At 50.7% G+C, this 12,730-nt stretch overlaps 1 long non-coding RNA gene across 1 annotated transcript; it reads right to left on the reverse strand.

Annotated features, from left to right (window-relative positions):
* Positions 1-653: 653 nt before the first annotated feature.
* On the reverse strand, positions 654-1,226 carry LOC127914868 (uncharacterized). Its single transcript, XR_008089369.1, has 3 exons — positions 1,153-1,226; positions 815-1,002; positions 654-740 (listed from the first exon to the last, which is right to left on the reverse strand). It is a non-coding gene; the product is annotated as an uncharacterized LOC127914868 (long non-coding RNA).
* Between the last annotated feature and the right edge of the window lie 11,504 nt (positions 1,227-12,730).

Consider the following 12,730-nt stretch of genomic DNA (forward strand, 5'->3'; position numbering starts at 1 on the left):
CACTGTAAGGTCTACTTCACCTGTTGTATTCAGCATTTCACTGTAAGGTCGACTACACCTGTTGTATTCAGCATTTCACTGTAAGGTCTACTACACCTGTTGTATTCAGCATTTCACTGTAAGGTCTACTACACCTGTTGTATTCAGCATTTCACTGTGAGGTCTACTTCACCTGTTGTATTCAGCATTTCACTGTAAGGTCTACCTACACCTGTTGTATTCAGCATTTCACTGTAAGGTCTACTACACCTGTTGTATTCAGCATTTCACTGTAAGGTCTAATATACCTGTTGTATTCAGCATTTCACTGTGAGGTCTACTACACCTGTTGTATTCAGCATTTCACCGTAAGGTCTAATATACCTGTTGTATTCAGCATTTCACTGTGAGGTCTACCTACACCTGTTGTATTCAGCATTTCACCGTAAGGTCGACTACACCTGTTGTATTCAGCATTTCACCGTAAGGTCTAATACACCTGTTGTATTCAGCATTTCACTGTAAGGTCTACTACACCTGTTGTATTCAGCATTTCACTGAGGTCTACTACACCTGTTGTATTCAGCATTTCACTGTAAGGTCGACTACACCTGTTGTATTCAGCATTTCACTGTAAGGTCTACTACACCTGTTGTATTCAGCATTTCACTGAGGTCTACTACACCTGTTGTATTCAGCATTTCACTGTAAGGTCTACTACACCTGTTGTATTCAGCATTTCACTGTAAGGTCGACTACACCTGTTGTATTCAGCATTTCACTGTAAGGTCTACTACACCTGTTGTATTCAGCATTTCACTGAGGTCTACTACACCTGTTGTATTCAGCATTTCACTGTAAGGTCGACTACACCTGTTGTATTCAGCATTTCACTGTAAGGTCTACTACACCTGTTGTATTCAGCATTTCACTGAGGTCTACTACACCTGTTGTATTCAGCATTTCACTGTAAGGTCTACTACACCTGTTGTATTCAGCATTTCACTGTAAGGTCGACTACACCTGTTGTATTCAGCATTTCACTGTAAGGTCTACTACACCTGTTGTATTCAGCATTTCACCGTAAGGTCGACTACACCTGTTGTATTCAGCATTTCACTGTAAGGTCTACTACACCTGTTGTATTCAGCATTTCACTGAGGTCTACTACACCTGTTGTATTCAGCATTTCACTGTAAGGTCGACTACACCTGTTGTATTCAGCATTTCACTGTAAGGTCTACTACACCTGTTGTATTCAGCATTTCACTGTAAGGTCTACTACACCTGTTGTATTCAGCATTTCACTGTAAGGTCTACTACACCTGTTGTATTCAGCATTTCACCGTAAGGTCGACTACACCTGTTGTATTCAGCATTTCACCGTAAGGTCTAATACACCTGTTGTATTCAGCATTTCACTGTGAGGTCTACCTACACCTGTTGTATTCAGCATTTCACCGTAAGGTCGACTACACCTGTTGTATTCAGCATTTCACCGTAAGGTCTACTACACCTGTTGTATTCAGCATTTCACTGTAAGGTCTACTACACCTGTTGTATTCTGCACATGTGACAAATAAAATGTGATTAGATTTGATTTGATATTTTAACTCAGATAGGGGTTGTTCACGTCGGTGTTCTACAGAACAGTAATTCCTCTACTTATTGTTTTTCCACTGTGTCAGGATAAAGATGTGTCACTGTTTGCAGGCGGCAGGGTAGCCTAGTGGTTAGAGTGTAGAGGCGGCAGGGTAGCCTAGTGGTTAGAGTGTAGAGGCGGCAGGGTAGCCTAGTGGTTAGAGTGTAGAGGCGGCAGGGTAGCCTAGTGGTTAGAGTGTAGAGGCGGCAGGGTAGCCTAGTGGTTAGAGCGTAACCGGAAGGTTGCAAGTTCAAACCCCCGAGCTGACAAGGTACAAATCTGTTGTTCTGCCCCTGAACAGGCAGTTAACCCACTGTTCCCTAGGCCGTCATTGAAAATAAGAATTTGTTCTTAACTGACTTGCCTAGTAAAATAAAGATTAAATTAAAAGAGCATTTTTCTTCTATTTCTCTGTGTTCTATTTCGCTTCTCAAGAGGCGTCTGTGCAGATCCTCTAAGGTTGATAAGAAACTAATTATTCTCTACTATCTTCCCCAGGAGATGATGAAGGGATTTTACTGTTATTATTATTATGTTGGGTGCTATATGCAGTAGTAACACTTGGAAAGTGCATTCGGATCTGCTATTATGCGAGAAACCATTTGTCACGGCCATCCAAAAGTGGTGCTGTTGATGATTCTCATCAGCTTTAGTTATTTACATGAATACACTGGCTGGCTTGACAAAGGTGTCCCGGCTCACAACGTGTTATTTAGTTAAAACCTTTAATGCTACATTTATCTACATTATGTCTGATCTGACATACAAATGAGCTTTAGTCATTCAGACATGGAGAGGTTACTTTACCCTGGAGAGATTACTCTACCCTGGAGAGATTACTTTACCCTGGAGAGATTACTCTACCCTGGAGAGATTACTTTACCCTGGAGAGATTACTTTACCCTGGAGAGATGACTTTACCCTGGAGAGGTTACTCTACCCTGGAGAGATTACTTTACCCTGGAGAGATTACTCTACCTAGAGAGGTTACTTTACCCTGGAGAGATTACTCTACCCTGGAGAGATTACTCTACCCTGGAGAGATTACTTTAACTTGGAGAGTAACTCTACCCTGGAGAGATTACTTTAACTTGGAGAGGTTACTTTACCCTGGAGAGGTTACTTTACCCTGGAGAGGTTACTCTACCCTGGAGAGATGACTTTACCCTGGAGAGGTTACTCTACCCTGGAGAGATTACTTTACCCTGGAGAGATTACTTTACCCTGGAGAGGTTACTCTACCCTGGAGAGATTACTTTACCCTGGAGAGATTACTTTACCCTGGAGAGATTACTTTACCCTGGAGAGATTACTCTACCCTGGAGAGATTACTTTACCCTGGAGAGATTACTTTACCCTGGAGAGATGACTTTACCCTGGAGAGGTTACTCTACCCTGGAGACGTTACTTTACCCTGGAGAGATGACTTTACCCTGGAGAGATTACTTTACCCTGGAGAGATTACTTTACCCTGGAGACGTTACTCTACCCTGGAGAGGGCACTCTACCCTGGAGAGGTTACTCTACCCTAGAGAGGTTACTCTACCCTCGAGAGATGACTTTACCCTGGAGAGATTACTTTACCCTGGAGAGGTTACTCTACCCTGGAGAGGTTACTCTACCCTAGAGAGGTTACTCTACCCTCGAGAGATGACTTTACCCTGGAGAGATTACTTTACCCTGGAGAGGTTACTCTACCCTGTAGAGATTACTCTACCCTGGAGAGGTTACTCTACCCTGGAGAGATTACTTTACCCTGGAGAGATTACTCTACCCTGGAGAGATTACTCTACCCTGGAGAGGTTACTCTACCCTGGAGAGATTACTTTACCCTGGAGAGATTACTTTACCCTGGAGAGATTACTCTACCCTGGAGAGGTTACTCTACCCTGGAGAGGTTACTCTACCCTGGAGAGGTTACTCTACCCTGGAGAGATTACTTTACCCTGGAGAGGTTACTCTACCCTGGAGAGGTTACTCTACCCTGGAGAGATTACTTTACCCTGGAGAGGTTACTCTACCCTGGAGAGATTACTTTACCCTGGAGAGGTTACTCTACCCTGGAGAGATTACTTTAACTTGGAGAGGTTACTCTACCCTAGAGAGGTTACTTTACCCTGGAGAGATTACTCTACCCTGGAGAGATTACTCTACCCTGGAGAGATTACTTTAACTTGGAGAGGTTACTTTACCTATGAGTCTGAAAACACAGCCAGAGCAAGTAAATTCTGTAGCAAGTAAATTCTGTTTAGAGTGGTTGTCAGTTATCTGTCATGTCACAGAGCTCCTGTGAGGTGAATTATGCATTGACATGTTGGCCTTGTGTTTGTGTGCGTGCCTGAGTTTGTGAAAAATAAGTAAGGGTTGGTGGTTAAATCATCAGGGGTACGGTAAATTCCATCAAAGGGCATGGCCCTATTTTCTCTTCTCCAAAAGGACATTTCCTCTTTATATTCTCCTCCCCAGCCATCCGGTCTCACCTAACGACTCCCATTCCCTCCGCTGAGTCTGGCAGTCAGTCAGTCCAGGGCCATATTTAAGAGGATATTAAAGAGGGATGCACAAGTCAGTTCAAGTCCAATGCCCACGTGTAAACAATGAGACTTGCTCTTTCATCTCCTTCCCACCCCCTCCACATGACAGGACCCCCCCCCCCCCCCCCAAAGCCAGGCTGCCAGACGGGAGAGGTGGAGGGAGGGGAGGGGAGGGGACAAAACCAAAAAGACATACTTCCTTCTTGTGTTAAACTTTTTCTCAGGACTTCTAAGGTGCAGAATGGAGGTGCAGGGGGAGGGAGAAGGGGGTGGAGGGTGGAGGGAGAAGGGGTGGAGGGAGAAGGGGGTGGAGGGTGGAGGGAGAAGGGGGTGGACGTATGGAGGGAGAAGAGGGTGGAGGGAGAAGGGGGTGGAGGGTGGAGGGAGAAGGGGCGGAGGGTGGAGGATGAAGGGGCGGAGGGTGGAGCGAGAAGGGGTGGAGGGTGGAGGGAGAAGGGGTGGAGGTATGGAGGGAAAAGGGGGCGGAGGGAGAAGGGGCGGAGGGTGGAGGGAGAAGGGGCGGAGGGTGGAGCGAGAGGGGGTGGAGGTATGGAGGGAGAAGGGGGTGGAGGTATGGAGGGAGAAGGGGCGGAGGGTGGAGGGAGAAGGGGCGGAGGGTGGAGGGAGAAGGGGCGGAGGGTGGAGGGAGAAGGGTGTGGAGGTATGGAGGGAGAAGGGGGTGGAGGGAGAAGGGGTGGAGGGTGGAGGGAGAAGGGGGTGGAGGTATGGAGGGAGAAGGGGTGGAGGTATGGAGGGAGAAGGGGCGGAGGGTGGAGGGAGAAGGGGCGGAGGGTGGAGGGAGAAGGGGCGGAGGGTGGAGGGAGAAGGGTGTGGAGGTATGGAGGGAGAAGGGGGTGGAGGGTGGAGGGAGAAGGGGGTGGAGGGTGGAGGGAGAAGGGGCGGAGGGTGGAGGGAGAAGGGTGTGGAGGTATGGAGGGAGAAGGGGGTGGAGGGTGGAGGGAGAAGGGGGTGGAGGGTGGAGGGAGAATGGTTTGAGGACAAAGGAGAGGAAGACCATGAGCGGTGGTCTCTGATGAGATAAGGGCCACAATTATTTGAGAGAGGCTGGTTTAAGAGTGCAACCAAATCTACAGCGCTCAACAGTTTCATCAATAGTACCAATTATCTGGCAACCTACAGGTGAGATGTGCATCCTTCAATGACAATTGAACTACATATTACAGTACAATACAGTATTTTCACATTTTTACATGTAAAAAAAATAAAATAAATAGACTTCAGGAATACTAATTGGTTGAAGTGTTTGTCTTCCAATTTGTAACTTGTTTTAAATCCTCACTTATTCCACTGTAATCATGTTTCTCACGTATAGTTTTGACCTATAATACTCCAAACTGGAAGGAATAAGTATTGCCGCTGTTCTTCAGCAGAAACTTTTTTGGTTCTGCTTTTTTCTCTCTCTATTCTGCGCTTATACCTCTTTGATCGAACAAACTGCCATAACTCATTCTTACATATCAGCCAAGCCCAGTTCTCCCGGCCTTAATTAGGATTTTGACAACTGTTCACCATCTCAGCTAATCTGCCAGGTAGCATTAATAACAGGAAGTGTGTGTGTGTGTGTGTGTTCGAGCGCATGCACTTCTGTGTATGTTTATTATCAGCCGGACCAGCTAGGCTCTGCGGAAGCTGAGAGAGACAGATATAAAATAAAGAGTGTCAGCATGTAGCCTGTGAGGTGCTAATCCCACACTTGCAGACCAAACTACCTGAGACGTATTAATTATGCCGTTGTTACATCTGCCACGCAGAGGCAGTTATTCTTCATGTGCAAAGTGCGTTGATTCATATAAACCCAAACAATCTAATCCTGCTCAAAATGTGGTCGGTCTGTCTGGTGGGTAGAGTGTCTGGGATGTGGGGGGGGGGGGGTCTGTCTGGTGGGTAGAGTGTCTGGGATGTGGGGGGTGTCTGTCTGGTGGGTAGAGTGTCTGGGATGTGGGGGGTCTGTCTGGTGGGTAGAGTGTCTGGGATGTGGGGGGTCTGTCTGGTGGGTAGAGTGTCTGGGATGTGGGGAGTGTCTGTCTGGTGGGTAGAGTGTCTGGGATGTGGGGAGGGTCTGTCTGGTGGGTAGAGTGTCTGGGATGTGGGGGGTCTGTCTGGTGGGTAGAGTGTCTGGGATGTGGGGAGGGTCTGTCTGGTGGGTAGAGTGTCTGGGATGTGGGGAGGGAGGGGGTCTGTCTGGTGGGTAGAGTGTCTGGGATGTGGGGAGGGTCTGTCTGGTGGGTAGAGTGTCTGGGATGTGGGGAGGGTCTGTCTGGTGGGTAGAGTGTCTGGGATGTGGGGAGGGTATGTCTGGTGGGTAGAGTGTCTGGGATGTGGGGGGTCTGTCTGGTGGGTAGAGTGTCTGGGATGTGGGGAGTGTCTGTCTGGTGGGTAGAGTGTCTGGGATGTGGGGAGGGTCTGTCTGGTGGGTAGAGTGTCTGGGATGTGGGGGGTCTGTCTGGTGGGTAGAGTGTCTGGGATGTGGGGAGGGTCTGTCTGGTGGGTAGAGTGTCTGGGATGTGGGGAGGGAGGGGGTCTGTCTGGTGGGTAGAGTGTCTGGGATGTGGGGAGGGTCTGTCTGGTGGGTAGAGTGTCTGGGATGTGGGGAGGGTCTGTCTGGTGGGTAGAGTGTCTGGGATGTGGGGAGGGTATGTCTGGTGGGTAGAGTGTCTGGGATGTGGGGGGTCTGTCTGGTGGGTAGAGTGTCTGGGATGTGGGGGGTCTGTCTGGTGGGTAGAGTGTCTGGGATGTGGGGGGGTCTGTCTGGTGGGTAGAGTGTCTGGGATGTGGGGGGTCTGTCTGGTGGGTAGAGTGTCTGGGATGTGGGGGGTCTGTCTGGTGGGTAGAGTGTCTGGGATGTGGGGAGGGGGTCTGTCTGGTGGGTAGAGTGTCTGGGATGTGGGGAGGGGGTCTGTCTGGTGGGTAGAATGTCTGGGATGTGGGGGGTCTGTCTGGTGGGTAGAGTGTCTGGGATGTGGGGGGTCTGTCTGGTGGGTAGAGTGTCTGGGATGTGGGGGGTCTGTCTGGTGGGTAGAGTGTCTGGGATGTGGGGAGGGGGTCTGTCTGGTGGGTAGAGTGTCTGGGATGTGGGGGGTCTGTCTGGTGGGTAGAGTGTCTGGGATGTGGGGGGTCTGTCTGGTGGGTAGAGTGTCTGGGATGTGGGGAGGGGGGTCTGTCTGGTGGGTAGAGTGTCTGGGATGTGGGGGGTCTGTCTGGTGGGTAGAGTGTCTGGTATGTGGGGGTCTGTCTGGTGGGTAGAGTGTCTGGGATGTGGGGAGGGGGGTCTGTCTGGTGGGTAGAGTGTCTGGGATGTGGGGAGGGGGTCTGTCTGGTGGGTAGAGTGTCTGGGATGTGGGGGGTGGGGTCTGTCTGGTGGGTAGAGTGTCTGGGATGTGGTGGGGGTCTGTCTGGTGGGTAGAGTGTCTGGGATGTGGGGGGTCTGTCTGGTGGGTAGAGTGTTGGGGATGTGGGGGGTCTGTCTGGTGGGTAGAGTGTCTGGGATGTGGGGGGGTCTGTCTGGTGGGTAGAGTGTCTGTGATGTGGGGGTCTGTCTGGTGGGTAGAGTGTCTCGGATGTGGGGGGTCTGTCTGGTGGGTAGAGTGTCTGGGATGTGGGGGGGGGGGTCTATCTGGTGGGTAGAGTGTCTGGGATGTGGGGGTCTGTCTGGTGGGTAGAGTGTCTGGAATGTGGGGGGGGGGGGGGGATCTGTCTGGTGGGTAGAGTGTCTGGGATGTGGGGGGTCTGTCTGGTGGGTAGAGTGTCTGGGATGTGGGGGTCTGTCTGGTGGGTAGACTGTCTGGGATACGGAGGGAGGCTGTCTGGTGGGTAGAGTGTCTGGGATGTGGGGGGTGGGGGTTTGTCTGGTGGGTAGAGTGTCTGGGATGTGGGGAGGGGTCTGTCTGGTGGGTAGAGTGTCTGGTATGTGGGGGGGGTGGGGGTCTGTCTGGTGGGTAGAGTGTCTGGGATGTGGGGGGGTGGGGGTCTGTCTGGTGGGTAGCGTGTCTGGGATGTGGGGGGTCTGTCTGGTGGGTAGAGTGTCTGGTATGTGAGGAGGGGGGATCTGTCTGGCGGGTAGAGTGTCTGGGATGTGGGGGGTCTGTCTGGTGGGTAGAGTGTCTGGTATGTGGGGGGTCTGTCTGGTGGGTAGAGTGTCTGGGATGTGGGGGGTCTGTCTGGTGGGTAGACTGTCTGGGATACGGAGGGAGGCTGTCTGGTGTGTAGAGTGTCTGGGATGTGGGGGGTGGGGGTCTGTCTGGTGGGTAGAGTGTCTGGGATGTGGGGGGGTCTGTCTGGTGGGTAGAGTGTCTGGGATGTGGGGGGTGTCTGTCTGGTGGGTAGAGTGTCTGGGATGCGGGGGAGTCTGTCTGGTGTGTAGAGTGTCTGGGTTGTTCTATAGCCGCCCGCCATCATGACACAGAGCATCTCAAATCCCTCCGATCATATCTTAGTCAGTCTGATGCAACTCCTGACTGGAATAGAAACTGCCTGCATGTCTGTGTGTCTGTGTGTCTGTGTGTCTGTGTGTCTTATTCATTTATGTTGTCTGGTCTCTGTCTGTGATGTCATGAGAATGTCTGTGATGTGGAACTTGTCTCACAGGATCACACAACCGCAGCAGGAGATCACTATCTCAAAGCAGAGCATTATCTGCCAGCAGCCGTTCCGTAATCATGTCACCGCGTTGTACCGTTTGTTTACATGTACAGTCCGAAATATGTGGTTCTGTGTGTGTGTGTGTGTGTGTGTGTGTGTGTGTGTGTGTGTGTGTGTGTGTGTGTGTGTGTGTGTGTGTGTGTGTGTGTGTGTGTGTGTGTGTGTGTGTGTGTGTGTGCGCGCGAAACAGTCCGAAATATGTGGTTCTCTGACGAGGCGAGGAAGGTTTGTGTGTGTGTGTGTGTGTGTGTGTGTGTGTGTGTGTGTGTGTGTGTGTGTGTGTGTGTGTGTGTGTGTGTGTGTGTGTGTGTGTGTGTGTGTGTGTGTGTGTGTGTGTGTGTGTGCGCGCGAGCGGTGCGTGCGTTCGTGTGTCTGTCTCTGACTCTTGTCTTTGACTCTGTGGCAGGAGGTTTCCCTCGACCGACAGCCAGAATTTTTTTCCAAAGATTATTAGCATCCTGACTGATGAAAGTGTTGAGTTGATGCTGGCTACAAAGCAAATACACCACCTTCAGATGCTGTAGATAAGAACCAATGGATGTATATGGAGGAGTCAATGTTGTCTTGTTTGATGAGCTAGTAATGAAAGACAAATCACCACCACTAAAAAAGTATCATAATGGACATGCTGTGCTATAACAACTCCCATGCTATTTAAGACATGTTTTAATCCACTCTAGATCAATAACATTATTATCCAGTAGTGCTAATTCCCGCTGAAAGAATCTGGCAGGTAAGGGGTTAAACAGTCTGGCAGGTAAGGGGTTAAACAGTCTGGCAGGTAAGGGGTTCAACAGTCTGGCAGGTAAGGGTTAAACAGTCTGGCAGGTAAGGGGGTTCAACAGTCTGGCAGGTAAGGGGTTAAACAGTCTGGCAGGTAAGGGGTTAAACAGTCTGGCAGGTAAGGGGTTAAACAGTCTGGCAGGTAAGGGGTTCAACAGTCTGGCAGGTAAGGGGTTCAACAGTCTGGCAGGTAAGGGGTTAAACAGTCTGGCAGGTAAGGGGTTCAACAGTCTGGCAGGTAAGGGGTTCAACAGTCTGGCAGGTAAGGGGTTAAACAGTCTGGCAGGTAAGGGGTTAAACAGTCTGGCAGGTAAAATATTAAACCATCTGGCAGGAAAAGGGTTAAGCAATTTGTAAAATAAAAGGTTAAATGTTCACAGTACTAAGTGAGTCAGCAGTTTAAGCTGCATCTAATGTCAACAAACCTCCTGTTCCTGAGTAAAAGTCTGCTGATCCTGTTAGGCCTCTTCTACCCTTGCCAAAGGGCTATAACTAGTTAGTAGGCCACCTCTACCCTGGCCAAAGGGCTACAACTAGTTAGTAGTACTAATGGACCCTGGCCAAAGGGTTACAACTAGTTAGTAGGCCTCTTCTACCCTGGCCAAAGGGTTACAACTAGTGGGTAGGCCACCTCTACCCTGGCCAAAGGGCTACAACTAGTTAGTAGGCCTCTTCTACCGTGGCCAAAGGGTTACAACTAGTGGGTAGGCCACCTCTACCCTGGCCAAGGGCTATAACTAGTTAGTAGGCCTCTTGTACCCTTGCCAAAGGGCTATAACTAGTTAGTAGGCCTCTTGTACCCTGGCCAAAGGACTACAACTAGTTAGTAGGCCTCTTCTACTCTGGCCAAATGACTACAGCTCGTTAGTAGGCCACTTCTACCCTGGCCAAAGGACTACAACTAGTTAGTATGTCTCTTCTACCCTGGCCAAAGGGTTACAGCTCGTTAGTAGGCCTCTTCTACCCTGGCCAAAGGGTTACAACTAGTGGGTAGGCCACCTCTACCCTGGCCAAAGGGTTACAACTAGTTAGTAGGCCACCTCTACCCTGGCCAAAGGACTACAACTAGTTAGTAGGCCTCTTCTACCCTGGCCAAAGGGTTACAACTAGTGGGTAGGCTACCTCAACCCCTGGCCAAAGGACTACAACTAGTTAGTAGCCCTCTTCTACCCTGGCCATAGTACTACAACTAGTTAGTAGGCCACTTCTACTTCTACCCTGGCCAAAAGACTACAACTAGTTAGTAGCCCTCTTCTACCCTGGCCAAAGTACTACAACTAGTTAGTAGGCCACTTCTATTTCTACCTTGGCCAAAGGACTATAACTAGTTTGTAGGTCTCTTCTACCCTGGCCAAAGGACTACAACTAGTTAGTAGGCCTCTTCTACACTGGCCAAAGGACTACAACTAGTTAGTAGGCCTATTCTACCCTGGCCAAATGGTTACAGCTAGTTAGTAGGCCTCTTCTACCCGGGCCAAGTACTACAACTAGTTAGTAGGGTACTTCTACCCTGGCCAAAGGACTACAACTAGTTAGTTGGCCACTTCTACCTTGGCCAAAGGGTTACAACTAGTTAGTTCAACAACAATCACAGCTTTAGTAACCAGTTATTCAGGTGTAAGTTATTTACCTGTATTCCACATAATGATATGTGCCAAAACTTCACAAAGGACTGCAGATGCTGTTCCAGTCTTTCCTTGCATAACCCTCCATCAACCTGCATTCAATACCTGGCCTTATAGAAACCAAAACGAAATGGCTTGTGTTTCCCCTTCCTGGGAGTGTTAGGCCTCAGTCTACATGCAACAGCACGTCTACGTGCAACAGTACATGCTGTTCATAGAGGCAGCACATCCTGGCTGTTCCTAGAGGCAGCGCATCCTGGCTGTTCCTAGAGGCATCACATCCTGGCTGTTCCTAGAGGCAGCACACCCCGGCTGTTCCTAGAGGCAGCACACCCTGGCTGTTCCCAGAGGCAGCACATCCTGGCTGTTCCTAGAGGCAGCACATACTGGCTGTTCCTAGAGGCAGCGCATCCTGGCTGTTCTAGAGGCAGCACATCCTGGCTGTTCCTAGAGGCAGTACCCCTGGTTGGTCCTGGGCAGTACCCCTGGTTGGTCCTAGAGGCAGTACCCCTGGTTGGTCCTAGAGGCAGTATCCCCTGGTTGGTCCTAGAGGCAGTACCCCTGGTTGGTCCTAGAGGCAGTACCCCTGGTTGGTGCTTATCCTCCCTGTTATCCGTCTCTCAGTTACAGGGTCAACCAGGCAAATTGACATTTTCCACTCCCATAATCGCTCCCTCAGGACATTAATTTGTGGAATGATCAGGAGTTGGAGGGGACAACCCTGATCAGCAGGTGGAGGGGACAGCCCTGATCAGCAGTTGGAGGGGACAGCCCTGATCAGCAGGTGGAGGGGACAGCCCTGATCAGCAGTTGGAGGGGACAGCCCTGATCAGCAGTTGGAGGGGACAGCCCTGATCAGAAGTTGGAGGGGGACAGCCCTGATCAGCAGTTGGAGGGGACAGCCCTGATCAGCAGTTGGAGGGGACAGCCCTGACCAGCAGTTGGAGGGGACAGCCCTGATCAGCAGGTGGAGGGGACAGCCCTGATCAGGAGTTGGAGGGGACAGCCCTGATCAGGAGTTGGAGGGACACCCCTGATCAGCAGTTGGAGGGACAGCCCTGATCAGCAATTGGAGGGGACAGCCCTGATCAGCAGTTGGAGGGGACAGTCCTGATCAGGAGTTGGAGGGGACAGCCCTGATCAGGAGTTGGAGGACAGCCCTGATCAGCAGTTGGAGGGGACAGCCTGATCAGCAGTTGGAGGGGACAGCCCTGATCAGCAGTTGGAGGGGACAGCCCTGATCAGGAGTTGGAGGGGACAGCCCTGATCAGCAGTTGGAGGGGACAGCCCTGATCAGCAGTTGGAGGGGACAGCCCTGATCAGCAGTTGGAGGGGACAGCCCTGATCAGGAGTTGGAGGGGACAGCCCTGATCAGGAGTTGGAGGGGACACCCCTGATCAGCAGTTGGAGGGGACAGCCCTGATCAGCAATTGGAGGGGACAGCCCTGATCAGCAGTTGGAGGGACAGTCCTGATCAGGAGTTGGAGGGACAGCCCTGATCAGGAGTT

The sequence above is a fragment of the Oncorhynchus keta genome, chromosome 34 (assembly GCF_023373465.1).
Source record: "Oncorhynchus keta strain PuntledgeMale-10-30-2019 chromosome 34, Oket_V2, whole genome shotgun sequence".
NCBI classification, from domain to species: domain Eukaryota; kingdom Metazoa; phylum Chordata; class Actinopteri; order Salmoniformes; family Salmonidae; genus Oncorhynchus; species Oncorhynchus keta.